This window comes from Prunus dulcis, chromosome 1 (assembly GCF_902201215.1).
Source record: "Prunus dulcis chromosome 1, ALMONDv2, whole genome shotgun sequence".
NCBI lineage: Eukaryota > Viridiplantae > Streptophyta > Magnoliopsida > Rosales > Rosaceae > Prunus > Prunus dulcis.
The window spans coordinates 7,619,582-7,635,474 of NC_047650.1; the positions used below are offsets into that span (position 1 = coordinate 7,619,582).

Genomic DNA, 15,893 nt, shown 5'->3' on the forward strand with positions numbered 1-15,893 from the left:
TTCCTCCAAGGGCAAGAGTTACTGCTCTAGACCATGGAAGATAGTTAAACTCATTTAACAACACAGAGCACAGTCTCTGGTTTGGGTTGACTTCAGCTTCTGGAAAACGAGAAGTAGGTGCTGTGAAGCTTTCAGCTTCAGAGCCAAAAAGATTATCTTCTGCCATTATTGAATGGCATGTACAGAAGAAACAAAGGAAAAAAAAATGGAGACAGGCCGATTAAGGTTCCTGCTCTGATACCATGTGGAAAAAGATGGGGAGAATATGTTTTCTCATTGTGTTTTTTGTTTACAAGATTACATGGGTATATATACACTAATTACAAGCCATAAATTAAGGCACCACAACCAGGAAAAAACATTAATTACAAGCAACAAGATCAAATCCCCTAAATTAAGGAAATCCCCCAAATTAAGGACATGGAAATCAATCACAGCTAGCAGCCACCAAGCTAACCACAGCTATCAGCTACCAATACTTCCAATACCTCTCGTATTTTTCAAATTGAGAGGGACATCGCTTGTCTTTCCCAAGCTCAGATGACTGTTGCGGCGTACTATACGAAGCTGGAAGGATTATGGGATGAACTGGGTTCTTATAATGACATCGTTTACTCTTGTAGGGCAGATCATAAGCGATGCCAATTGATGCAATTTCTCATGGGCCTAAATGAGTCCTACAAAGCAATCTGAGGGCAGATCTTATTGATGAATCCGCTGATGTTCGCCAGGCCTACTCTTCCATTGTTCAAGAAGAAAAACAGCGCAGCTTAGGTGATGCACGTGAGATAACTGAGACTGCAGCCATGGCCGTTCGAAGAGATGCACCCGTAGCTCTAGCCATTCGACCAGGACAAGGTTCTTCTTCTCGTTCCAACTCCTCTAACCGCAAGCCGTTGCACTGCTCTTACTATGATAAGGATCATCATGTATGAGACACATGTTGGAAGTTGCATGGGTATCCACCAGGGCATCCGAAACATAAATCAAACCGGTCCAATCATGGAGGCAATCGTTCTTAGTTGGACAATTCCGACAATTCTGCTCACTCTTCAGTCAATCATGTCAAGGAAGGTCTAACAATGCAGGAGATGCAGTCGGTGATGAATGGACTCTCTGATCTACAATTTCAACAGATATTATCTATTATGAACAATAAAGGGGAAAATCAATCCTCCAATTCTAAGGCGTATGCGGTTGGTACTTCTTCAAGTTTGTCACAAGCACCGTTGGGCCTCCATCGATTAAAACTCGATAGTGGTGCAACTGATCATATTACTTCTTCTCCAAATTTGCTTGTCAACTGTCGTCAGAACACTATTTTACCGCCAGTTATTATGCCAAGTGGAGAACATGCTCCAATCACATCTACTGGAACTTTACCTTTGAAATCTGTTATTTCTCTGAAAAATGTGCTTGGTGTGACATCTTTTAAGGTGGATTTGATGTCTGTGAGTCAAGTTACAAGAGGTCTCAATTGTTCTGTAACCTTTTTCCCTATTGGTGTATTTTGCAGGACTTGACGAGAAAGACGACGATTGGTTTGGGTAAACAACGAGGCGGACTTTATTACTTGGTTGCATTGGCGTCAACAACACCGAGCCCTAAATTCAGATCCTCCGCTGCTATTGCTAGCCATCCATCTTGTTCTTATCACCTCCTCCACCGACTTGTGGCATCGCCGATTAGGGCATCTATCTTCCTCTAGATTAGATTTTATGGCAAAAAATTTGCTCAATTTCCCTTTCAAATCCAATAATGCTTGTGATGTTTGTGCACTTGCAAAACAATGTCGACTTCCATTTTCTGCTAGTTCAATTTTGTCTGTTAGACCATTTGAGTTAATTCATTGTGATATTTGGGGCCTCTACAAAATTCCTTCTTTTTCTGGTGCTAAATATTTGTTTGACAATTGTGGATGGTTATTCTCGTTTCACATGGGTATTTTTTATGCAGCACAAAAGTGAAACACAACCTTTACTTACAAATTTTTTCTCCTTTGTCAAAAATCAATTTGTTGCATCCATTGCTAATATTCGAGTTGATAATGGGGGGGAATTCTCTTCTATGAAAGATTTTTTCCAACAAAATGGCACCACTTATCAACACTCTTGTGTCTAGAGCGCAAACACAGTCATATCCTTGAGTCCACCCGTGCCCTTCGCTTTCAAGCCCATCTCCCTTTGCGTTTTTGGGCAGAATGTGTTCTTACCGCTGTACATTTGATTAATCGTTTGCCCACACCACTACTTTCCCAACATGCTCCTTTTGAACGCCTTTATGGCAAGGCCCCTTTCTATTCCCATCTTAAGGTTTTTAGGTGTCTTGCATATGCTACTGATGTGCATGTCCCTCATAAATTCGCTCCTAGAGCCAAACGTTGTGTTTTACTTGGTTACCCGGTCGGTCAAAAAGCTTACAAGCTCTATGACCTTACCACTCATAAATTTTTCACCAGTCGTGACATTGTTTTTCATGAAAACATTTTTCCCTATGCATCCCCTCAATCCATTCCAACACCTTCAGCCCCCGTTCTTCCTCATTTTATGTCTGACCCTCATATTTCATACTCATTCCCCACAACCTCCACAGCACCATTAGAACCGGTCCATCCCGTCACCCTATTTGAAATGGCCCAGCCAGATTCTCCTTCTGCGTCTCCGGATCCAGCCACTTCTACCTTTGATTAGTCCATTCCTGCCAGCGTCGTTCAGCCCCTTCCCGTACCGGTTTTACGACGTTCTCAACAACATCACAGTCCTCAACGTGCTTTACGTGATTATGTTTGCAACCAAGTGACGTCTCCCAAACCGTCGCCGCCTTCGTCGTCTGGTTCCACCAAAGGTACGAGGTATCCTCTTTGTAACTTTCTCTCTTACCATCGTTACTCACCACAACGTCATTCTTTTGTTGCTACTATTAGTCAGGATGTTGAGCCCAGCTCTTATACAGAAGCTGCTTCCCTTTCACACTGGACGGACGCGATGCAATCTGAATTGGCAGCTTTAAAGCCAATCACACTTGGTCTCTCACTCCCCTCCCTCCTGGCAAGAAACCCATTGGATGTCGTTGGGTTTATAAAATTAAACGCCACTCAGATGGCACCATAGAGCGTTATAAAGCTCGTTTGGTGGCCAAGGGTTACACACAGTTGGAAGGTATCGATTATCATGACACTTTTTCTCCCACTGCTAAAATGATTACTGTTCGTTGTTTATTGGCTCTGGCAGCTACTCAGGATTGGTCCCTTCACCAATTAGATGTCAACAACGCTTTCCTTCATGGTGATCTCCATGAAGAAATTTATATGTCTCCACCTCCTGGTCTTCAGCGACAGGGGGAGAACTTTGTCACACCCCGGACCGGCTCCGCCGTAGCAGGATATTGTCCGCTTTGGGCCTGGCTACATTCTCACCAGCCCGCACGGTTTTGTTTCTGGGAGCTCACGAAGCAACTTCCCAGGGTGGTCACCCATCCTGGGATTCCTCCAGCCTCCAACTCGCTTAACTTCGGAGTTCTTACAACTCCGAAGCCAGTGAGCTCCCAAGAGGCCTGCTCTAAGTTCAGAGTGGCGCAGCGGACTGGCCCAACTCCACCTAGCAAGATATTGTCCGCTCTGGGCTGGGCCGACGCCCCCCCTCGCGGATTTGTTCCTGGGAGCTCACAGAGCAACTTCCCAGGGTGGTCACCCATCCTGGGATTGCTCTAGCCTCCAACTCGCTGAACTTTGGAGTTCCTACGACTCCAAAGCCAGTGAGCTCCCAAGAGGCCTCCTACTAGATGGATGCGAGGTGTGCCATATAAGGCACATCACCCCCTCTCCGTTTGGTCGATGTGGGATCTCACAATCCCCCCCCCTTAAGGGATCCGACGTCCTCGTCAGCACACTCGCACCACACGGCAGAGTGGCTCTGATACCAAACTGTCACACCCCGGACCGGCTCCGCCGTAACAGGATATTGTCCGCTTTGGGCCTGGCTACATTCTCACCAGCCCGCGCGGTTTTGTTTCTGGGAGCTCACCAACTTCCCGGTGGTCACCCATCAGCCCGGGATGATCCACCTCCAACTCTTAAGGGATCTGGCTTCGTGAAGCCGTCGGCCTCCAAAAAGGCCTCCTCTAACTCAGTGGTGGCTCGATGCTGGTGACCAAACTCCCCGTAGCAAGATAAATTTCTGGGGCTGCGGGCGCCCCCCCTCGCGGTTTTTCTGGAGCTCGCGGAAGCAACTTCGGGGGTGGTCACCCATCACGGGATTGCTCAACCTCCAACTCGCTTAACTTTGGAGTTCTGAACTCCCCAAGAGTGATGAGCTCCCGAGGCCTCCCCTAAGTTGAGGCGTGGGGGGTGACTGCCCTCTCCACCTAACAGATATTGTCCGCTCACGATTTTGGGCCCGACCCCCCCCCAGTTTGTTCTGGGAGCTCTGAGCAACTTCCCGCCTGGTGGTCACCATCACGGGATTGCCTATCAACTTCGCTTAACTTTTGGAGTTCCTCTGCGACTCAAAGCGAGGCTCCCAAGAGGCCTCCTACTAGATGGATGCGAGGTGTGCCATATAAGGCACATCACCCCCTCTCCGTTTGGTCGATGTGGGATCTCACAAACTTGGTGCGTCACCTCAACAAGTCGTTGTATGGTTTAAAGCAAGCTTCTCATCAATGGTTTGCCAAGTTCTCAACAGCTATTCAAGCTGCCGGATATGTTCAGTCCAAAGCAGACTACTCATTATTCACATGTCGGAATGGAAAGTCCTTTACCGCCCTGTTGATATATGTTGACGATATTCTTATTACGGGTAATGATCTCAAGGCTATATCCACTCTTGAGAAATTTTTGCATAGTCGTTTCCGAATTAAAGATTTAGGTGATTTGAAATATTTTCTGGGCATTGAAGTCTCTCGATCAAAGAGAGGTATTTCTATCTCACAGCGGAAATACACTTTGGAATTTCTGAAGGATGGTGGAATTTTGGGTGCTAAACCCGTGAATTTTCCCATGGAGAAAAACATAAAGCTCTCTGATACAGGCGAATTGGTTAGAGATCCATCTCAATATAGGCGACTTGTGGGACGCCTAATTTATTTAACTATTACTCGGTCAGATATCACGTATTCGGTACATGTATTAAGCCGATTCATGCATACACCACGCAGACCGCATATGGAAGCTGCCTTGCATGTGTTGCTTTATTTGAAAGGTGCTCCAGGACAGGGTTTGTTTTTCTCTTCTCAAAATGATTTGTCTTTGCGAGCCTTTTGTGACTCGGATTAGGCTGGTTGTCCAATGACTCGTAGATCCACTACGGGTTATTGTGTTTTTTTGGGATCTTCACTTGTTTCTTGGCAAACAAAGAGGCAGAAAATAGTGTCACTCTCTTCAGCAGAAACCGAATATAGAGCCACGACAGGTACATGCTGTGAGTTATCTTGGTTACGTTCATTATTGAAGGATTTACGAATATTGCATTTGAAACCGGCGTTGCTACATTGTGATAACAAAGCAGCCTTACATATAGCAGCCAATCCCGTTTTCCATGAGAGAACCAAGCATATAGAAATGGATTGCCACTTTATTCGGGACAAAATACAAGATGGTTCGGTTGTTACCAAGTTTGTTACTTTGGCAAATCAGCTTGCGGATGTATTCACTAAACCATTGGGAAAGGAACCTTTTTCTACCATGATTCGCAAGTTGGGAGTTCTCAACATTCACTCTCCAACTTGAGGGGGAGTGTTAAGAAGGTCAATGATTTCCTAATGTTTACAGGATGGATTAGGAAAAAAAAAAATGTAATTATATGCTGTAGAATATTTCTTTTTCTATTGTAATTTAGATTCCTAGAATAGCTTAGCATCATTATAGGAAATCTCTTGTATAAAGTTACACTCTCAGACTCAATGAAATTCATTCAGGCAAATATATCTTTCTTCCCTATTTTACACATCTTTCTAATTAGAAATTGTTTAAGTAATGAACAAAGTATTCTGGTTCCCTTTTACTCGGTCAAAACTTCGAACAAAATCCTATTTGAAAGAATCATCATCTTGAAAGTTTATTTATGACAAATTTCGTTGAGTTCATATGAAAATTAATTTATTTATGAAGAGGGGAGAATTCAGCTTTGGCACAGAAGCCAGGTGTGACTTCCACATATTATTTTATCTTTTCCTTTTCATGTTTAGATAATGAAAGCTTAAGTGACAAGTTTCCAAACCTTAATATTATCTTTTGATTGGCGGGGTACGTGGTTAAATTTTAAAGCTGTTATCTTAGTCAAGGATACTAACACGTATACATGTTTATAAACTCTTGTTTTGATTACGACATGTTACTTCTAGGTCAAGCTTAATACACGATCAAGCTCCATAAGAGGGATTCATTTTGATGAGGGTGGAAAAGAATCGCATTGTTTGGAATTTCGAAAAGTGGTTCAAGATCCGAACTATCTAATTTGAGATCCGAGTTATTATTTTACTTATAAAATAGAATCAATAGACTTGGGACATTTTCTAATAAATTGTTCATTCTATATTAAAAAAAATTGTTTATGTATGTAAGTAAGACCTTCAATTGCAGAGTCCTTAAACAAGTTTATTTGAGAAACAATTTTATAAGACTCACCCTATATTTCAATTATTCGAACTGTCTATTTTTTTCAATTCCAACATTCATTTGTCATTGATTTTTTCTTTCTTGGGAAGTTGGTTCCTCATTTTATTTTATATGAATGAATTCCATTCTCATTAAGGTGATCAAATTAAACTTGATGATTACTATGATGATTTTCATGTCGATCGTGATGTTTCTGGCTTTTTGATATATAAAACAGATCGTGATCTTGTGTGTGTTTTGAAACTAGGAAAAGGGTGTTTTTGTCATCCTTGAAAAGTACTCAGAAGGATGCAAATTGACTTGCCCCGAGTTATCCTTTTTTTTTGGGTAACTGAATAATTCCGTTAGGCACGCTCCAGGGAAAAGGGACCCAAAACAGACAGAGCAGCAAGAAAAAACAAGGAAGGAGCCAAAAACAAAAGCTCCAAAGAGCCAACCAAAGAGCAACTAGTTAAAAGGCCAAAAACAAAAGCTCCAAAGAGCCACAAAAACAGAATTCGATCATAGCCACATCAAGAATATTAAAGTTGTCTCGAGTTATCAAGTGATGCAAATTGACTTGACTCGAGTTATCAAGTGATGCAAATTGAATCAACATTTATGAGTGTTGACCAAATATATATGCTGGCCCATTTGCTCAAACTCCTATTAAGGATGAGCTTGGAACACAAATCGTACGTAAGATTTAAAGCTAAAAAGAATAGGCAAAATGAAAGAGAAAAACAGTAATTTAAATATACATGAGAGTGCATGAGACAAACCCAGGTAGCTTAACAATGATGACAAACCAGAAGCACCTTCTATCTTTCTTCTTCATTCTTTCGTTGGCCGGGCTTGGGAGTATCCAGCTTTCAATGGCGAAGGAGGTGATATGAATACCAGTCGGGGTAGTTCTTGACTTGAATTCCTCTGTTGGAGCGATTGCAGAGAGCTGTACGACCATGGCACTCTCAGATTTTTATGCTAAGCATGCTCATTATCGAACAAGGCTTGATCTTCGCACCCGGGATTCAGCGGATGATATTGTTACTGCAGCATCTGAAGGTGGATTAGACACTAATTAGAATTATCTCCAAATGCTGAAAGATCCACAGTCAGCTGAGCCTCCATTGTTGACCGTCCCTCCTGAAGGTTTCTACGTAATGTCGAAAAATAGAAGGTTTCGTTGTTTCCTTGGAAGTGAGCAGAGGAAAAGGTTTCGTCGTTATTTGGAATCGCAGCACGATTTGTTTTGGTAATTTGATTTCAGGTTTGTGTTCGATGATTTGATTGAAGAATTTGATGTTGGTTTAGAGACTATTGATGTGAGTCTTTTAATTAATCAAGGAGATTTATTTCCTTGATTAATTAAGGGATTTACTTTCCTATTCTATATAGTTGAGAAATCATTGTATAATTAGGTGATTCTATCCTAATTGATTACGGTATCTATTTCCTTGTAAAGCACTCATGTAAACTCCTATATATACCTCCTTATAGAGAAGAATAAAACTTAACCCAAAGTATTTAAACCATATTCATATTTTAGCATGGTATCAGAGCAATCGATCCTAGGTTGTCTCTAAACCCTTATCTCAAATTTCTCATATTCAAATCCAAAACCCTAAAACAAATTCCTCATAGTTTTCCCTAAATCCAAATCCCTCAAATCCTCTTATCAAACACATATCCTCAAATCTTAGACACATACCTCTCAAATCCAATTCATACATAAAATTCCTCAAATCAAATTCTTCCAATCACATTCGTCACATTCTCATATCACATCTTACTTCCGCTGCGATGTCAGGAACCCCTACGATTCTCTCCCTTATTGGAAACTCACAGAAGCATGCAGTCAATCCTGCTGACTAGGCTACCCGGATTCATGCTTCTATCTCCACCACCAAAGGTTCTACTTTTCATACGTCCTCTCAAAAATCCGCATGGATTATCGACTCGGGTGCTACAGATCACATGACATTTGATGCTGGCCAACTTATTACTCGTAAATCATCCACTCCATCGGTGGTGTGTAATGCTAATGGTACGCTTTTCCCCCCTGTGGTTGGGGAGGGCTCTCTATCTCTCTCTACTTCCCTACATCTAAATTATGTATTACTTGTTCCATCTTTAGACCATAACTTGTTATCTGTTGCACAACTTACTACTACTTTGGGGTGTACTGTAACATTTTGTTCGAATCATTGTGTTTTTCAGGACATCCTCATAGGAAACACGATTGGTTGTGGTACTCGGCGGGGCAAACTCTACTACTTGGATTGGGCACCGGATAGTGAGGTCAAGGTTGGTCAAGCTTTCACAACCAGTGAAACTAGTTCTGAGGGGGAGAAAGACAAAATTTGGTTATGGCATAAACGTCTCGGGCATGCCTCGTTTGGTTATCTTAAGAAGTTATTTCCACCATTATTTTCCTGTCTTGATGTTTCCTGCTTCCAGTGTGATACGTGTGAATTGGCTAAGAGCCATCGTGTTCCGTTCCCATTAAGTTCAAATAAGAGTTTTGTTCCATTTTCTCTTGTTCATTTTGATGTTTGGGGACTTGCTAAAATTGTCACTCTGGCAGGGGCGCGATGGTTTGTCAAGTTTATAGATGATTGCACACGCATGACTTGGGTTTCCCTTCTCAAAACTAAAGGGGAAGTCAGCTCCAGGTTTCAACAGTTTTATCAAATGGTGGAGACTCAATTTCATGCTAGAATTCAAGTTCTTCGTTATGACAATGGCGGGGAATTTCTCAACCATGATCTTAACCAATTCTTTTAAGATTATGACATCACACATCAACGCTCATGCCCTTACACTCCCCAATAGAATAGGGTGGCTGAAAGAAAGAATAGACACTTATTAGAAGTCGTTCGTGCCTTTCTCTTTGGTGCCAATATGCCACGATCTTTTTAGGGGCGAAGCCGTTGTCTCTGCAGCATACCTTATCAATCAGATTCTCTATAGTATCCTAAATTTCCAAACACCACTTCAAACACTTCACCACCATATCCAAACACCTCCCACCCCAAACCTGGAAACCTAGATTTTCGGCTGTGTTGTATTTGTCCACTTACATGATCACCAAAGAAGCAAATTGGATCCCCGAGCTGAAAAGTGTGTTTTCATTGGCTATGCACTATGCACCTTATCAGAAAGGATACCGGTGTTATCATCCTCCTAGTTAGAAGGTAGACGTCCATATATATTGTGTTTCAGGAACATGACTTATATTTTTCAATAGCCCAGGAGGAGAATCGAGAACCCACCACTGCTCCAATTCTCGATTTTTTTCCCCACGACGTCACTCTGCATCAAAATGACCTGTCTCTAGTGGAAAGCAACCAGTCGCCCCCTTAGTTCTTCAACTACAGAGAATCTGCTTCAAAATGACTGGTCGCCATACGAAAACGATCCGTTGTCTCCATGCTGTCTAAATCAGAAGGTAACCGTTTTATGAGATTTTGCCCGCTTCAACTCTAGTACCACACCAATCACCTGCTGAAGAAGTCATTCAGGTAACATATTTTCCTAAAACTGATAATACTAATGAAATATCCTATGATGATTTGATTTTAGAAGGTACAAAGCTTACATATCAGCTTCCAGAAAGGAAGAACCGTGGCAAATCTCGAGTACAATATGAAGTAGATCTTAAAGCCAAAGGGAAATACCCCATCAATAATTATATATCTCTTAGCAGATTATCAGAGTCACGTGTGCACTATGTGAAGCAGTTGGCTGACATATCTGTCCCCAACAGTGTAACTGAAGTACTAGAAGACCCAATGGAAAGAAGTTATGAATGAAGAAAAGTGAGCTCTCCAAAAGAATATCACATGGGAACTAGCGTCCTTACCTCATGGAAAGAAGACAGTAGGATGCATGTGGATTTATACTGTGAAACTTAAAGCAGATGGATCCGTTGAAATATATAAAGCTAGATTGGAGGCGAAGGGGTACACACAGAGATATGGGATAGACTATGAAGAGACTTTTGCCCCAGTAGCCAAGATTAACACTATTAGAGTCCTATTGTCTTTAGCAGCAAATCTCGATTGGCCACTACATCAGTTTGATGACAAAAATGCATTCATACATGAATACTTGGAAGAAAAAGTATATATGGACTTACCCCAAAGATGTAATTCAGCTCATGACAAGAAAAATCAAGTTTGCAAGCTCAGAAAGTCATTATATGGTTTAAAGCAATCTCTCAGGGCATGGTTTGACAGATTTACTAAATCTATGAAGAATTTTGGATATACACAGAGTAATTCAGATCACACCTTGTTCTTGAAGCGTGATGAAGGAAAACTTACTGCATTGATTGTTTATGTAGATGACATAATCGTTACTCGAAACGACGCAGAAGAGCAACTGAAGTTGTAAAAATATTTGTCTCGGGAATTTGAGATAAAGGATTTAGGTGATTTGAAATACTTTCTCATAATCGAAGTAGCAAGGTCAAAAACTGGTATATTTCTGTCTCAAAGGAAGTATGTAATGGATCTACTCACTGAAACAGGAATGCTTGGATGTAAGCCTGCCGACACACCCATTGAGATGAATCACAAGTTGTGTGAAGACATAGACTAAGAACCAATCAATAAGGAACAATACCAATGCCTTGTTGGAAGGTTGATATACCTGGCACACACAAGACCAGATATTGCATATGCTGTGAGTGTGGTTAGTCAGTTTATGCATTCATCCAGTGTTTCTCATTGGAATGCAGTTGATCAGATCTTAAGATACTTAAAGTCAGCCCTTGAAAAAGGATTAATGTTCTAAAAAAATGGAGATCTTGAAGTTGCTGGATATACAAATGCTGATTAACCTAGTCACTTGGCGAAGTAAAAAGCAAAATATGGTTTCTCGGTCTAGTGTAGAAGTAGACTATTGAGGAATGGCTTACGGTGTTTGTGAATTATTGTGGATTAGAAGACTTTTGACAGAATTGGGCTTCAAGCCAGAAAAGCCAATGGAGTTGCATTGTGACAACAAGTCAGCTATCGATATTGCCCATAATCCAGTTCAACATGATCGAACGAAACATGTTGAGGTAGATAGACATTTTATCAAAGAAAAAGTTGAGAAGAAGATCATCCGCTACCATTCATAAAATCAAAAGATCAACTGGCAGATATCTTAACAAAAACTGTTTGTGGCAGAGTATTTCATGGCTCACTTACCAAGTTGGGCATTGGTGACATATATGCACCAACTTGAGGAGGAGTGTTGACTTGAGTCTCCTAATTAATCAAGGAGATTTATTTCCTTGATTAATTAAGGGATTTACTTTCCTATTCTATATAGTTGAGAAATAATTGTATAATTAGGAGATACTATCCTAATTGATTATTGTATCTATTTCCTTGTAAAGCACTCATGTAAACTCCTATATATACCTCCTTATGGAGAAGAATAAAACTTAACTCAAAGTATTCAAACTATATTCATATTTTAGCAGAGACGACTTAAGATCGTCCACTCTACAATAGTGGTGATTAGACTTGGTAACCATTTTCCTGAATGAGTCCAAAAAAGAATCGCCAAATTCCTTGGCAAGGCCAGAATTTCTTAATGAAGAAGATATCTTCATTTGTGTCGTCTTCCAAGCAAGCACATATATCTTTGGTCGCCGTCGTCGAAGACATGTATCTTTGCATATTTAGTCATCTTGTGTGCCGTGTGGAATGTATGTACTAAAGATGTTGAAAATTCACACACCAGAAAACGTAGAAATATTACACCAAGGCATATGCATATTTGCTGAAAAAAAAAAAGAAGGGCAGATTAACTAGCGGTTGATTGGAACAAGCTCTGATACCACTGTTAGTTTAAGAAAAAAGAGGTTTGAGGAATGATTGATGGTGTTTAGGACAATAATTTAACTTGGAATGGAAAACTTTTGAAAGAGTGACAGAGTAGTTTTATATTCTAATGATTGAAGTCAATACACGACTTTAATACTGAGTTGACTGATTGCTTGAGTTGGACAACTGTAGTTTCAATTGAATAGTAGTTGCCTTTGCAAAAGGCAATGTGTGTTTCCAGCAGTTGCTATGGCAAAGGGAAAATAATAAATTTTTTTTGTCTTTTTCACAAATTGTTTTTACCTAAACAATTAATTTGGATAATATTTTAGGATAAGATTTTTGGGTTCCTACGTGTCAATACTATTCATATCTCATAATCAGATAAAATTTTCGGATAAGATTTTCGTTTCAAATTTCAAATTTCAAAATTCAGATAAATTTCAAAATTCAAAATTTAGATACATTTCAAATTTCAAATTTCAGATAAATTTCAAAATTCAAATTCAAGAGTTTTAGCACTTTGAATATTTTATATTAAAGCACACTTTGATCTCAGATTTTTTTGTACTCAACGACTTTGTTAAGTCGGTTTGCACATTCATTTATGAGTGATGCAAGTGATGCAAATTGCCTTTGATCTCAGAAAGAGACCGGTATTGACTTTGTCTCGAGTTATCAAGTGACGCAAATTGAATCAACATTTATGAGTGTTGACCAAATGCTTGCCCATTTTCTCAAACTCCTATTAAGGATGAGCTTGGAACACAAATCGTACATAAGATTTAAAGCGAAAATGAGTAGGCAAAACGAAAGAGAAAAACAGTAATTTTAATATACGTGAGAGTGCATGTGACAAACCCAGGTAGCTTAACAATGATGACAAACCAGAAGCACCTTCTATTTTTCTTCTTCATTCTTTCGTTGGTCGGGCTTGGGAGTATCCAGCTTTCAATGGCAAAGGAGGTGATACGAATACCAGTTGGGGTAGTTCTTGACTTGAATTCCTCTGTTGGAGCGATTGCGGAGAGCTGTCTGACCGTGGCACTCTCAGATTTTTATGCTAAGCATGCTCATTATCGAACAAGGCTTGATCTTCGCATCTGGGATTCAGCAGATGATATTGTTACTGCAGCATATAAAGGTGGATTAGACACTACCTTCTTTCCAGCTATATATTTTTGGCCACACACACATACACTCAGCCTTTTGATCTTAGCTAATTAATTTAATTCATTCACCATTTGGCTGTTGAATTCATGCAGCCTGGTATATGATGAAGAAAGAAAAAGTGCAGGCCATCATTGGACCTCAAAGGTCAGCAGAAGCAAACTTTGTGATGGAGCTTGGCAGAAAGGCTAAGGTTCCCATCATTTCATTCTCTGCCACCAGTCCCTCTCTTTCTCCATCTCGTAGCCCATTTTTTGTCCGGACAGCCTTTGATGACTCTGCTCAAGTAAAAGCCATAGCTGCCATCATTGAAGCTTATAGCTGGTTGGAGGTTGTTCTCGTCTATGAAGACACCGATTATGGCAATGGTTTAATTCCATATCTGGTGGACGCTATACAGGAGGTTGGTGCTCGAGTACCTTACAGAAGTGTCATTCCTCCATCTTCTAATGATGCTGAAATTCTAAGGGAGCTTGGCAGGTTAAACTCAAATTCAACAAGAATATTTCTGGTGCATATGACTGCCTCCCTTGGGTCCAAATTCTTTATACTAGCAAATAAGGCAGGTATGATGAGTGAAGGGTATGCATGGATTGTCACCGATGGGTTATCAACTTTTTTAGATCCTGTGAATTCGACAACCATGGATTCAATGGAAGGTGTGTTGGGAGTAAGGCCATATATCCCAATGACAAAAGATCTTGAAGACTTTCAGTCAAGATGGAAACAACCAAACAAGATGACGGCAGGCCTAAACCTCTTTGGATTATGGGCATATGATACAGTTTGGGCACTGGCAATGGCGGTGGAGAAAGTGGGAACAACAAGTTCTAGGTCTATGAAACAAAACACAAGTAGAGTCATTAATCTTGCAAGCTTGGAAACCAGTAACATGGGTAAAAATCTTCTTGAAACAATCCCAAGTTCAAAATTTCAAAGCCTAAGTGGGAATTTCCAGTTGGTCAAGGGACAGTTAGAACCTTCAACCTTTGAGATATTCAATGTGATTGGCAATAAAGAAAGGATTATTGGATATTGGATTGACCAACAAAAAGGGCTGTCAAGGCAGCTCAAGTATGACAAGAGTGAAGCAGAAAAATCTGATGTAAAGGGAAGACTCAAGCAACCAATTTGGCCAGGGGACACTACAGACCAACCTGCAACAAAGAAACTGAGGATTGGAGTTCCAATGACAGAAGGTTTTAAAGAATTCCTAAAAGTGGAAAACAAAAATATATCGGGATTTGCTGCTGATGTCTTCTTTGCTGCACTGGCTAAACTACCATTTCCGCTTCCCCATGACTTCTTTTGCTTCAAAGGGACATATAATGATCTTCTTTACCAAATCAAAGCTGGGGTAAGTTATATTTTACAAATCAAAGCAGGGGTAAGTTTTATTTTACATGTTAAAGTGGGGTAAGTCATCCTCTCTTTCTCTCTATCTCCTTCTCTAATGTACTTTTCAATTGGTGATTTAAAATGCAGAAGTATGATGCTGTGGTGGGAGACACAACAATTGTAGCTAACCGCTCATTGTATGTAGATTTTACATTGCCCTATTCAGAGTCGGGAGTGTCAATGGTAGTTTTGGTGGAAAATAATGAAAGAGACAATATTTGGATTTTTTTGAAGCCGTTAAGTTTGGATCTTTGGCTGACAACTGGGGCAGCCTTCATATTTACAGGTTTTGTGATATGGGTTCTTGAACACCGGGTAAACTCCGAGTTTAGAGGTCCACCACAACAACAACTTGGCGTGATATTTTGGTTCTCCTTTTCAACTCTTGTCTTTGCTCATAGTAAGTTCTCTTCTCCTTATACCAAAGCATTTGTTTTCTTCAATATTCTCAATGAAGCTTGTAGTCTAATTAATAATGCTTTTGTAATTAAATAGGGGAGAAAGTGGTGAACAATTGGTCAAGATTAGTGCTTATCATTTGGGTTTTTGTGGTTCTTATCCTGACACAGAGTTACACTGCAAGTTTAGCCTCAATGTTAACAGTGCAGAGATTGCAGCCTGTATTTACTGATATAAGAGAGATCAAAAGGAATGGTTATAATATAGGATTTCAAAAGAATTCATTTATTAAAGGGTTTCTAATGGACAATATAGGGTTTGAAGAGTCCAAGTTGAAAGCTTATGTAACCATTGAGGAGTATAACCATGCACTATCCAAAGGAACCAACAACGGTGGAGTTGCTGCAATTTTCGATGAAATCCCTTACCTTAAACTGTTCATTGCAAAGAATTGTTCCAAGTACACCATGGTTGGACCAACCTACAAAACTGACGGATTCGGCTTTGTG

The 15,893-nt window shown here is 40.4% G+C and overlaps 1 pseudogene; it reads left to right on the forward strand.

Annotated features, from left to right (window-relative positions):
* Window positions 1-5,725, forward strand: part of LOC117634059 — a 10,426-nt pseudogene extending 4,701 nt beyond the window's left edge.
* The last annotated feature ends 10,168 nt before the right edge of the window (window positions 5,726-15,893 follow it).